The sequence below is a fragment of the Dipodomys spectabilis genome, unplaced genomic scaffold (genome assembly GCF_019054845.1).
Source record: "Dipodomys spectabilis isolate Male_0828 unplaced genomic scaffold, ASM1905484v1 ptg001665l, whole genome shotgun sequence".
Lineage (NCBI taxonomy): Eukaryota > Metazoa > Chordata > Mammalia > Rodentia > Heteromyidae > Dipodomys > Dipodomys spectabilis.
The window spans coordinates 1-10,814 of NW_024872342.1; the positions used below are offsets into that span (position 1 = coordinate 1).

Genomic DNA, 10,814 nt, shown 5'->3' on the forward strand with positions numbered 1-10,814 from the left:
TTTGGTTATTGAATCAGTTCCCTTTTGATAGCCAAGGCAGTGCATAATGGCAATATTTGCTGTTTCCTATAAGGCCTGGATGAGTCTTAAATTTTCTTGTTTGTTTTTAATAGTCTTTCCCTCAGCTGTCAGCATCCCCCTCTCTTGGTAAATGGCTCCATGGACATGCATGGTGGCAAAAGCATACCGACTGTCTATGTAAATGTTTAGCCTCTTCCCTTTTCCCATATGTAGGGCTTTTGTTAGTGCCACTAGCTCTGCTCTTTGTGCAGATGTTCTCTGGTGGAGTGCTTCTACCCACACTATCACAGTGTCCATGGTGACTGCTGGGCCCGTGTACCTTTTTCCATCTCGAATGAAACTGCTGCCATCTGTGAACCAGGTATGCTCAGCATGAGATAGTGGTGAGTCCAACAAATCTGTCCTCTTTTCCTTGGCCCGGTTTCTCTTTTCATGCTCCATTTTACGTTCTTTGTCCTTCCTTTCCTGTCTTTGCTCCTCTGTCTCTCTTATTGTAAACCTTTCCTGCCGTGGCTACTAGATCCCTAATTATAGACTTTTCACCAAGGCTGTCTAGAGCCTGCAACTTTATGTCTGGTGCAGCTTGATTTATATAGGCAAACATAATCATCTGATCCGACTCCTGGGTCTCAAGATCATATGGAGTATATTGACTAAAAGCTTCCAAGAGCCGCTCAAGATATGCTGCTGGACTTTCACTTACTCCCTGTCTTACATCATAAACCTTGGCCATATTAGTAGGTCGCCAAGCCGTCCCCTTGAGACCTGCCAACAGAGCCTGGCGGTACATGAGGAGACGCTCCCTACCTTCAACTCTCTTGTAGTCCCATGTTGGTCGGATCTCAGGAAAATAGGCAGCGATCAGGGCAGGATCCGTGATGGGCACTCCAGTGGGGCCACGGATATGTATCTCGCCGCCTCTCAGATATGGTCTCTCTCTTCAGTGGTAAAAAGAACTTGTAAAAGCTGACTGCAATCATCCCAAGTGGGCTGATGAGTAAAGAGAATAGTTTCAAGCAAATGAATTAAATCGGGGTTTCTCAGAAAAGGGGGCATTTTGTATGCACCAATTGTATAGAGCACTGGTAGAAAATGTGCACTATTGGGTTGCTGTTGACCATTCACATCCACAGTACCTATGGCACGTAGGGATAAAAACAGCTGCATTAGATGGGGGGTTGATCCCACTGCGGGGTTGAGTGACTGGCCCCTCAGAAACTTGAAGGGCAGGTGCCAAGTGTTCTATAGCTCCCTCCTCCTCTTGATCATTCTCAGGTTCTGCAAAAGGAATCTGGGGAGGGGAGTATGGGGGAGGAAACATTTCTTCTTCCAGTTATCTCCCTGAAAAACCAGGGGTACACTTTCTTTTCTTCTTTCTTAGTTTCTTTTTGTAAGTCTAGGGGGCTAGATGGAGTGTTGCCCATGGTTTCCAGTCCTGTCAGTCATACAGTACAAAAAACAATAAACAGTACAAACAAAACACATGCAGGCCTGACAGTTACAAAAAAAAAAATGCTTACAAAGTGGAGATCTCCCAAATTGGTCCACTGACTCCTGTCATGGCGGCTTCCATACCCATGCCCCACAACAGAAGGAGCAGACCCACAGTGGGCGAGTTGGGCCTCGGTTAGAAGGCTCTCTTGGTCAGTTCCGGCCCAACACCAAACCAACCCTCGCCCCACAATTCACACAGCGGGGTCCAAGGACTCCCCCCCCCCCCCGCCCCACACAGCAGGGTTCCAAGGATCCCTGCCCCAGACGGCGGGGTTCCAAGGACCCCCCCTCCACATTGTGGGGTTCCAAGAACCTCTGCTCCACACAGCAGGGTTATCCCCTCCCCACAAGAGGATATGGGACGTCTCCCAGTTCCTCCAGTGTTGTCGTGCAAGTGGGTCCACTTTGACAACCCTTTACGAATTGGAGGGGCCATCCTCACAAGGGAAAATGAAAGTAAAACAGACAAACAAGAGGACAAGGCAAATGAACAATGACAGCGCTGTTTTACCTTTGGAATCTGAGGTCTCCGGGGTCTTTGGGGGGTATCCCAGACCAGCCCCCACTAATATGTTATGCCATGGTTGCAGGAACCCCCCACCCCCGCAAAAAGACCACCGAAAGTCAGACTCTACAGCTGTTTTATTTAAACCTGCTGCAGCTTGGGCCTCGTCCTACACTTCGGTACAGCGGAGCCTAGGAGGAGAGCCCTGAGCTAAGGATTTGCAGGTCTTATAAAGGCACACAATCAGCCAGGTGTTTGGTTACCACCACGTGTTGCTTTGCTAGACAGAAACAAGCAACAAGTGGTCACTGCCTCAAACCTTAACCTTTCATCCCTTCAGGAGTATTTTAACTGCCACTTCCATGTGTGTGAGGTGTGGATAGCCAGCTTCACTTGTCCATTGGTACCATGGTCAATGAGCTCTTTCATCTGGTATTGATTGATGATCTCTTCATTCAAGGATATGGAGGATGATTCTTTGTATTCTTCCATTCTTCTGCTATGATGGCAGGTAGCAAGCCTACCTAAAATTAACTAAATAAAATAATGGAAACACAGAAAAAATAAAAAGAAATACCAAAACCAAACGACAACTCATACCCCCCCCCCCAAATCAGAAAAATCATGAATTTTGCTTTGAGTCAGTCCAGCGTGTCACCAATCAAGAGTTCCTAGAGGTGTTAACTGACATAGGTTGGAGCACAGTGGCTTCCTATATAGACTGCATGACCTCTCAAAACGGAGCTATCACAGCCCATCATAGTGACATCATAGAAGAAATGGACCAATCAGAGTCTGGGCCAGTGAAGTCAGAGAAAAAGTGGACCCATCATAGCTTGCCAGCATTGATACTCTAGCCCATAAGCTTCAAAGACTGTTGCTAAGGACTCCATGTGGGCTTGAGGTTGCTCTGGTCATTGTTATGCCATTCCTGAAACTACTAGGACAGTGGTCAAAGTCCTCTGATCTTGTAGAGGACTCCTGAATCTCATAAATTGCTTCTGTGGAGACACTGGCCAATAGCCTCCATGCTTGATGGCCACCTTATCCTATATTTGTTCCAGCAATGACATGGCAAGAAGACCTCCGTCCTTCTCAAGGACAGCTCTCCTACAATTTGCTTCTGAGAAGACAAGGCCCAGGCTGTCTTTGAGCCACAATCCTCACAATTCACCTTCCTGAGTAGTTAAGGTTATATGCCTGAGCCATCGTTAGGTACTTAGCTCATCTCTCACATTTGGGGGAAGTATATATATTTGTTAGAAAGGTTGGTATTAGATATGTCCTTTTAACACCTTAAATGTGTTGCCCTTGCTGTCTAATATTTAATCTAGTGTCTGATTAGAAATTTGTCATAATATGATTGAAGATCCCTTGTTTGGTTTATTTTTAATTTCAATTTAATTTTATTGTAAAGGTAATGTACAGAGGGGTTACAGTTACATAAATAAGTACATTTCTTATGGAAGGAACATTGTTATCACTTCCATCGATTTTTTTTGTATGCTCAAAAAAGAACTACTGATGCTTTTGCTGTTGCTATTGATCAATGGGTACTTTTGCTTTCTTTGTTCATGCATTTTTATAAGAAAATTTATATGCAGAGGGTTTACAGTTACTTAAGTCATCTAAAGAGTACACTTCATTTAATTTTCTAAATTTCAAATTTTGAACTTAGATATTTTCTTCTGTTTCTTTAGGGTAATTCTTTTTTCAGAGTTGTAGGACTAGTTAATATAATTTTGCATGATTTTTACACATGTAAATTATTCAGACACATATATTTTGTTTTTAACATATTTATAATGTGAATATTTAAAAATTATTTTTTGAATTTTTTTCCTGAGGTAATCACAAGTCATATATATGTCTAGTTACTTTAAAAAATACTCTTACTACTTGGCACCAGGGGCTCCCACCTCTACTTGTAACTACTGAGGAGGCTTAAGAATAGAACCAGGCCGAAAGTTTAGTGGACCTCCTTCTCAATCTATAGCTGGGTGCATTGGATCATTTCTACCACACTGCACTATCTACAGGCTAAGATTGGAAGGACTGCGGAATCCAGGCCAGCCAAGGTAGGAAGCTAGACAAGTTGGTCTGCAACTCTGATGCCATTGATGATGGGAAGGCTAAAATGACAGATCAGGTGCATGTTCTTGTGGAAAGGGAACCCCTATCCTAAAATTAACCACTGATATGACGCCTGCCTAGCAAGAGCAATAACTCAAGTCGAAATCCCCACAGTTTCCCACAACCAAAATAAGTATATACATTAATATACAAAAACTTAGTAGAATCTGTTCTTTGCTCTAATATCAGCTTTATCTGATTATCACATTATGTCACAGAATAGGTTCTTTATTAAACTTAAGATATATTTTAAATGACCTAGAAAATTCTTTCTCACTTATTAAGTGCAAATGTATGGCAAATTGTCTCATTTCTTACACATTTGACTATCACTATAAATTCAGCTTATGATTATTATGAATAGTAACATATTCTGATTAATTACTTTACTTTGTAACAGTTTTTAAACTTTTTGCTTCTCTACTGAAGTTTAATTATTAAACCAACGTCAACTACTGGAGAAATACATGGACACCTCATTCCAACTGGTACTCAAAGTCTCTGGTTAGGCAATTCTGATGAAGACAAGGAAGAAGATGAAAAAGTGAGGAATGGTATCATTTGTAAGAAAAAAATGGAGAAGGATCCAAGCAAATTTCTTCTTTGGGCTGCTGAAATTAATTAGCTTTCTACAGTGTGGCGAAAACTTTCCCAAAAGGCCACTCGTGTGAATACTAGGGATGACAATGAGTATACCGCTCTTCATCAGGAAACCTACAGTTGACACTGAGACATTGTCCATGAGTTGCTGGCTCGAGGCAGATATTCATGCAATAACTGTGAATGGCTGGACACACCTGCACAGTGCTTGTACATGGAATAATACCAGTGTGGCTTCTTTCTTACTTCATCATGATGTAGATACCAATGTCTAAACAAAAGGCCTCTTGACCTCCTTGCATCTTGCTACTGGGAATAGAAACAGCAAAGATACGTTTGATCTCCTTCTTTTGAACCATTATTTTAAACCAGGTCTGAAGAACAACTTGGAAGAAACTGCATTTGATACTTCCAAAAGATAGGTATGTATGACTACCTCTTTGAAGTTATGAAAGGCTGTACAAATTGTTCTCCTATGTCTTAATGATTTGGTTAAGTTACTTAAATTTCAAAAATGCCAGTCCATCCTTTGTCTCTGTACAAAATATTTTCACAATACAAAGCAACAGCAATATCTTACTTTAAAAATTCATGGATTCCATGGTATTCTTCCAAATGAATTGCCTGACTTTGATGTCAAAATATATTCAAGAGTTGTTTGTATACATCTATAATGATTTCTGTGGAGCTTGTGATTTTTTAAATCAGAAATAATTTTACCATATCTGTTGAAATGAGTAGTACAGAACCTGAAGATATTTCCGGTACTTGTCTGAAGAAAGGATATTTTAACATATTCTGTATTCTGTTTGTAAAATGTCCATAATCTATTTCATTCTCTCCTAGATATAATACTTTGAATACTACATTGTTAAATATTATATAAATTCATGAATAAATGTGTCCTTACATATTGCATTCCATATAAAAACAGTTTAAGATTCTTTTTTCTCCTAGGTCCTTATAGTATTTTATTTCTTTGGGATAAAATTAAAATGTTATCTAATTTCAAAAGTTTTTAAAGGTTATGCTATGTAAAGACCTTTCTAAGGTGAAGATTTAATACACTGATATCAAACTAACTTTTAATTATATGAATCACATATGTTGTTACACTTGTATTTTTGTAATCAACTTTTTAATAACTGTTTGTCATTTCTAGCAACTGAAGAATGAAAAATATGGAATAATTCGCATATTTTCATATCATCCTTGTCCAAGTGGCATGTTAATCTCTATATTGTTGTAATTTATGTATACGTGCTGCCGAAGCATGTAGTATCCTGTAAATTTAAGTAGTTAATGATGCAATCTCTATACAGGCATATATCCTTGGTTGTCTATTTGTAACAAGGAAACCTTATTGTTACTAACAATGCTATTGATCTTATTTCTCTGAAATTCTGTGTATAGTGGAAAAAACATATTGTTCGGTAGATTGCTCACACTTGCATTTTTTTGCCAATGACTATTTTAAGTCTTTTTCATTTTAAATTTGATCATACTTTGAAGCCTTTATAGCTAGGTTCAAAGAGATGGCTTTTCAAGTACTTATTTATCAACTGAGTTAGCTTTGTGGAGTTAATGGATTCAAAGTAAGCCTTGCTGAAGAGCTACTTCTAAACTTTTGCAGCTTAAAATTTCCCAAATGAGGTCTTATTGGCACAAATGTCTACTCAGCCTTTACGCTTCTTCCATGTAGTAACAGACCAAACAGAATATCTTACCCTGACAGCAAAGATTATCTTACTGGAACAAAACTAATCTTAGTTACAAGGGATCATAGAGAAATAAACAGTTCTGACTAGAAAGTATTTTATCAAAATGTAATTGTTTATTATACCTACCATTTCAAAAATAGCTAAAGCCAAGAAGGTGAAAAAAATTGTTCTTATGCATGATTACCTAATATCCTGACCTGTCTACCATCCAACCAGGCAGGAAGATACACTACTGAATTTCTATCACCAAATATTTCCATAGAGCCAGGAGAAGTCCATATTTTTCTCCTTGATATTAGGCCTTAAATTGGTAATGTTTTAATCACAGTGTTTCCTCTTGCCTCTAGGCTGTAAATCTACAAATGGTAAAGCTTTAGGTCTAACTCTACCAAACTCTGAGGTAGAGATACCGGAATAATACTGTAAAACAGAGTTGCCTTTGATACCCTAACCACAACAGAACGATGAAAAACATTTCCTTATATTACATATAGTTATATATTTTGTATTTATATGTGCTAATTTTATGTTTCACACAATGAAACTTACTAGAATTAATCGATAATTTGACAAATAAATTGATATTTATTACAATAAATAGATTGGAATATAAATAATTAAGTTTAGAATATATATTAGAATATAAGAAGTATCAATGCAATGTCTTCGGTATAAACTTGTGATACCTTCTAAGTGTTCTTAGTCTACTGAATTCATATGGTAAAAAAAAATGTTATTTTCCTCTAATCTGCAAGGGATTTTACTCTGCTGCTCTGTATATTGTTTTCACTCGCTGGACCCAGAATGGTTTTCTCCATATTTCTGATCATACCCAAATTTTGCTGATATGATGTCCAAAAGGTATTATTATTCTACAGGACCCACGCGTCCTAGCATCCCAGGTCCCAGTTATCTGCATCATCAGATAACAAGGGCAAGTCTTCTCACCTATGCCCATGCAACATGCCAACAGAAAGTAATTGAAGACTCATCTTAACTTCTCATTTCCTATAATAATTTAGGGCCCCAGTTACACAGGGTTTAGCAGTAAGCAATTGTGAAATGCAAGGCAACTTAAAATGAAAGATGAGATCACAAAATCTGAGAGAAACTACTGTAATTCATACTTTCAATTTACAGATGACCAGCCCTTATGAGTGAACAAGATCACAAATGTCACAAGAATATCTTTAATACCCCTCTCCTAATGATTAATGAAAGATTTCAGTCCAGTATAAGTAGGCCAAAAAATAGTTCCTGGAAGGATAAAATCCATAATTTGTCTACGAAGGCTCGGAAAACTTGAATTAGAAGTCAAATAGAATTCAGAAAAACATTAATTGAGAAGATCCTTAGTGCTTCAAAACACTGGTACTTCAGTAAAACTTGGTTATGTAGTATAAAAAGGTTGTCATTCTCAAATCAATGGTAACCTATATTTAATCTCCTGAAAATATATTCCTTTTAAAATAATTTTTTAAGGGGTCCGGGAGTGGGGCCTGATCTCTTGGCCTAGGCGCTGTCCCTCAGCTCTTCAGCTTAAGGCTAGCACTCTACCACTTGAGCCACAGCACAACTTCCAGATTTTTTTTCTTTCTGTTTTTTTTTCTTTTTGGTTTTTTCTTTTTGATTTTAAAAGATCACGAATATTTGCCTTATCATGTTGTTTGATGTTTTCCTTAAGAAATATGACTTCAAGTCTTGAATATGGGTACTCATCAGAGATGTGACAAACATGAAATCTGTCTTCTATTTCTATCATATTCCTCCAAAGTAATAAATTTTAGTTTTCTTCTTTTCCCAAAAGTTATAGGTAGTAGAAAATATTATCCCATGTAAAATAAAATAATCACAAACCATTGTACAAAGCCATTTATAAAAACTGCCAGTTAGCAAAACATTCTAAGCCATTTTTAAACTTTCTTGTTCACTAAAGATTAATCTTCCAAATGGATAAGAATAAAATCATGTCTAGGTCCTTCACATCTCCAGTCTTTCAAATTGTTATTGCAGATGAATTAATTATGGAAATATAAGCTGATATCAGTTCAAGTACATGCAGGTTTGAAATGCCATGGAATGTATATAAACCTGTCAAAGTATGAACAGACAGTTTAACAGAATGACTATCAAGAAGTTGAAACCAGAGAAGAATATTAGTAAAAACATTGAATGAAAAATTAAAAAGTGGCAAGTATAACTAGAACACTCAATGTACACATGTGATAAAGTAAGTGGTAAATCTGAAATAAATCTTGGAGAAGGGGTTGGTTGAGAATGATAGAAGGAGTGACTCTGACCCAGGAGCCCTGGACAATTACATGGACATATTTAATCGTAACACACTACCACAATCTTTTGAAATTCAGTTAAAAACACAACAAAAACCAAAAACACAAATGTCACAACCAAACAGCAATCTCTACAGAGTATGAATATGACCTCTCAAAATTTTAAATAGTTAATCAAAGGCAGTATGGGAAAAGCAAACCAACTGTTCAAAGAGGGCAGTTTGGGGTAGGGGAGAATTTTGAACAGATTTAAATAGATTGTCTAAGGTTATAAATCACCTACATCTGCAGCAAATATTTTCTAATGGGAGATCTCTTTGTCTGAACTGGATATTCCAGTCCTGAGATACACTTGATAGCTGGTGAATATAGAATGGAAGAAACAAGATCAAAACCCATTATTCCATTGGAGAGAAAACAGTCCTCTATGTTTTCTCTCATCTCTCTTTACTACTCTTTTTCATACTTTTCAGTCAAGTGATTTTGAATTATGTCTTTCCTTCTTTGTTCTGGCAAAGTAATCGGTCAATGTAATTCACTAAAGATTATTTGCCATTTTTTCTATTATGCTGTTTACTTGTCCAAGCGAGTCCATTAAACTTCCGTCTTGCATTTGGTTGCCACGAAAACCCAACATCTATGATAATGAGGACAAACTCTCATGTAAAACATTGTCTCCAAAAAACCAAATCAAGAAGCTGTGATCACAAATATTTACCTATACTTTTTTGTTCTTTTACCTTGAAAGTCTTCTTGTGTCTAAAGAGCTCACAAAAATAAGTACTCCACCACTTTTTGGTTCAATTACTTCTAACCTTAAAGATATAGTTTGCTAACAAGATGCGTAGAGGAAACCAAAGTATACTCCACTTTTATCTTCTCACTTAAGACCTCTCGTTAGACACCATATCAGGAACAGTGAAGTTATTCTTTGCAAAATTACTTCAATAGATTATTTTTCTCTTGGTCTTGCATTTGCTTAACAAGATGTATGGAGGGGCTGGGAAGTTGGCTCAGTGGTAGAGTACTTGCCTTGCATGCTCAAGGCCCTGGGTTCTATTCCTCAGCACCACATAAGAAAAAAAGCCGGAAGTGGTGCTGTGGCTCAAGTGGTAGAGTGCTAGCCTTGAGCTGAAGAGCTGAGGGGCAGCGCCCAGGCCCAGAGTTCAGGCCCCACGACCCAGACCCCCCAAAAAAACAAAAAACAAAGAAACAAGATGTATGGAGAAGAATAGAGTTAAATCACCTATACCTTGGATGACAGTGTCTGTTACAAAGGACAATACTTCTATGTCCTATTTCTATGTCCTCCTCTTAGCTCTTACCTGATTTCCAATTAATCACAGCTTCTTGGCTTAAAGTCTACTGAAGTGGAAGGATTATAAGGCCTCCCCCACTGCTACGTCTTCATGGTTTCTCTTTTAAAACTGTATTTAGATCTAGTGTGGATTGAAGTGAGCCAAATAGGCTCTGTAAAACCACTTTAGGTAGCAAAAATATTAAGACAATCTATGTAAAGTTTTGGCCTCCCTCCACTGCTGAAGCCAATACGCTTAGCTAGGGCTTCTAAGAACAGTGTTTTCTTACTTTTTCCATTTGCTCTTCTTTTCTGATCCCAAAACTTTTTGACTTATGTAATAAGAGAAGTCTTCACTGTCTCATGTTAATAATGATATTATATTTTTGAGCCACTTAGAAATGTGAAATCATTGGTTTGAAGTATCCAATCAGATTTTTTTCTGTTTCAGTGCTTTATGTGCAAAGACATTGTAGAAAGTATTATAAACAGAAAAGTTTAAACCCAATACCTTCTTTCATTGTGGAGGGCACTTTCTCCCTAAATAGTTTGACCCCAATTATCTTTTTCAGAGAATTACTGTTTGGTAAGTAAAGGTCAAATCACAATTTTGATGTCTTTTTTAAAAAGAACTTTGAATTTAAATTCCACTACACCCTTGTTTCACACAGTAAGAGTATATTTCTTGGGTAAGGACAATTCTCAAGGTTACCTACAGGATTTACAGCAAGGTTTGTGAGGTTTGTTTGTTT

The 10,814-nt window shown here is 37.7% G+C and overlaps 1 pseudogene; it reads right to left on the reverse strand.

The window, feature by feature from the left end:
• Nucleotides 1-5,928: 5,928 nt before the first annotated feature.
• LOC122103092 lies at nt 5,929-6,028 on the reverse strand (annotated as a pseudogene).
• Nucleotides 6,029-10,814: the final 4,786 nt, after the last annotated feature.